Source organism: Lutra lutra, chromosome 1, assembly GCF_902655055.1.
Source record: "Lutra lutra chromosome 1, mLutLut1.2, whole genome shotgun sequence".
Classification (NCBI taxonomy): Eukaryota; Metazoa; Chordata; class Mammalia; order Carnivora; family Mustelidae; genus Lutra; species Lutra lutra.
This window is the reverse complement of record NC_062278.1, coordinates 19,042,589-19,045,174: the sequence shown is the minus strand read 5'-3', so window position 1 is coordinate 19,045,174 and position 2,586 is coordinate 19,042,589. Positions and strand designations below refer to the sequence as shown.

The 2,586-nt window shown below is 36.9% G+C and overlaps 1 pseudogene; it reads right to left on the bottom strand.

Annotated features, from left to right (window-relative positions):
* Window positions 1-941: 941 nt before the first annotated feature.
* On the bottom strand, window positions 942-1,265 carry LOC125081980 (thioredoxin-like; annotated as a pseudogene).
* Between the last annotated feature and the right edge of the window lie 1,321 nt (window positions 1,266-2,586).

Genomic DNA, 2,586 nt, shown 5'->3' with positions numbered 1-2,586 from the left:
AAACTGGGCGGTCTACCACAACAAACAGTTATTTCTCGTAGTTCTAAAAGCTAGAAGTCCAAGATCAGGGTGCCAGCATGGCCTTGAGAGTATCCTCTTTCTAGATTATATATGACTGCCTTCTTGCTATATCATCATATGGTGAGGAGAGAGATTATCTCTCTTCTGCTTTTTCTTATAAAGGTAATCTCACTCATAAAGGTTCACCCTTCATGACCTAATCACCTTCTAAAAGCCTCATCTCCAACTATCATCACATTGGAGATCACAACTTCAGCATACACATTTTAAGGGGGACATAAACATTCAGCCCAGTAGGCAGGAAAATAGACCACATCTATTCTAGTGTACTATATGGTTATATGCCAGAAGCAAGTGGCGACAGATTAAGAATAGCAATCCAACCTACCACAAAGCCCAACTTTATATATAATAAAAGATACACAAAATAAGACTACAATCAAGTAACATGTTTTATCTATCCAACTGATAAAAACCCTAAGTATATTTTCTTAGTGAAGCTGTAGGGAAACAGGTGTTCTCATACATTGGTAGCTAGAATATAAAATCCTTTTGGAAAGGAATTTGACAATCTCTAGAAAAATCATATATGCATATACCCTTTGACTCAGCAATTCCACATTTAGAAATCTATCCAAAAGGCATACTGGCATGGTTGTCAGTTTTATGTGTCAACTTAGTTAGACTGTATTCCCCATTTATTCACTCAAACACAAATCTAGGTGTTGCTATGAAAGTATTTTATAGATGGGATTAGAGTTGATAATCCACTTTTTTTTAAAGGAGAGAATTAATATTTTATTGTCACTTAGATGGCAGGTGGGTCTACAGTCTTCATACTTGATCTTTCTTTTTGTAAATGAAAAAAAAATTATAAGTTTTAAACAGTCAATGTCTGGTTATGTTATCAGAAAACATAATTAGATTAACTCATTCATGGTGGTTTCAAGTTTTTCCTTATTTGCTCTAGAAAACTCATCTACTTTTTTCTCCTTTAAAAAAAAAAAATACTGTAAGGTTGCCATGAATTTGACTTCACACTGTAGCAACACCCTAACTGTCATCCATGTGGACCTCAAGGAACACCACGTTAGAATACTTCTCAGAGAAGCAATGAGAGAAAAGATCATTTTGCAAGGCCCACACCACATGGCTGAGAAGTTAACCACTCCAAGTTTATCTTCTGTACTCTTCAACCATTCAACCTTCTAAAAAGCATACTTGTTCTCCAACTGTTTTGCCATTTTGGCAGCTGGGGTCTGCCAAGCGTCCCATGAATGTGGCTTCAAAAGATAGGATGGTGATGGAAGAGCTCACAGCAAACTTCCCTTTATAGCAACTGGGGGGTGGGGCAGGCAGGCATCGCAGGCATGCATTTTGGGGCACCCAGGCCAGACCCTGCCTCCTGGACCATAATCAGTTTAAGTTAAGTAAGGAAGTTTATCCTAGATAATTTGAGTGGGTCCAATTCATCCAGCTGGAAGCCCTTGGGGCAGAGACTTCTTTAAAGAATAAGAAATTCCACTCGTGGAATTGCCTGTATCTAATATTTTTAGTCTGTCCATCCTGCCATCCTGCCCTGCAGATTTCAGTTACGTAGCAAGCCTCAACAATCCCTCAAGCCAATTCCTTGAAATAAATATCCTACTGATTCTGTTTCTCTGGTAGAATTCCGACTAGTAAAACTGGTGAATGTACCAAATGACATAACACAAGGGTATTCATTATACTACTATTTATAACCACAAAACATTGAAAACCACGCAAATGTCCATCTATATGTGGACTGCAAAGGAAGACTACTGCTATGGACTGAAAGCTTGTGTCCCTCCAAAATTCATGTTGAAACCCTAATCTCCAATGTGATAGTATTTGGAGATAGGGCTTTTAGGAGTTAAGTAGGTCATGAGGGTAGAACCCTTATGATAAAGTTAGAGCCCTTATAGGAAGAGACAGGAAAGAGCTTGCTTCCTCTCTCTGCCATGTGAGGACACCAGGAGAAGATGGTCATCAGATATTGAATCTGCCAACAACTTAGATCTTGAATTTCCAGCCTCCAGAACTATGGAGAAATTAATTTCTGTTATTTACTCACCCAGTCTATGGTATTTTGTTATAGAAACTTGAGCTTTTAATCTTTGTCCTTTGCATCTGTAATAAGGACAACCATGCATCTGTAATAAAGACTATCTCTATCTTCTTGTATGGTGTGATACCCAAGACATACTGTAAACTAAGAAAAACAAGATGAAGAAACGTGTAGACAGCACACTGACATTTGTCTAAGAAAAGGAAGATGAGATACATAGTCAGGTAAATTCAAAAATTGAAGGATAAATTATAAAAAAAAATTTTAAGGAAAAGGAAGAAGGTAGTCTTTTTCAAAATACACCTCGTTTTAGAAATTTGAGTTTGAAACCATGCAAATGAGTTGTGAAAATAGATAAAATGAAAACAATTCAATCTAAAAAAGCAATACCTACAAATTGAAAGTAAATTAAACAAATTAACTTAATGGTGTAGTAGGTTAGTAGCAGAGAGAAATCATTTTGACTTCAGCGTTAG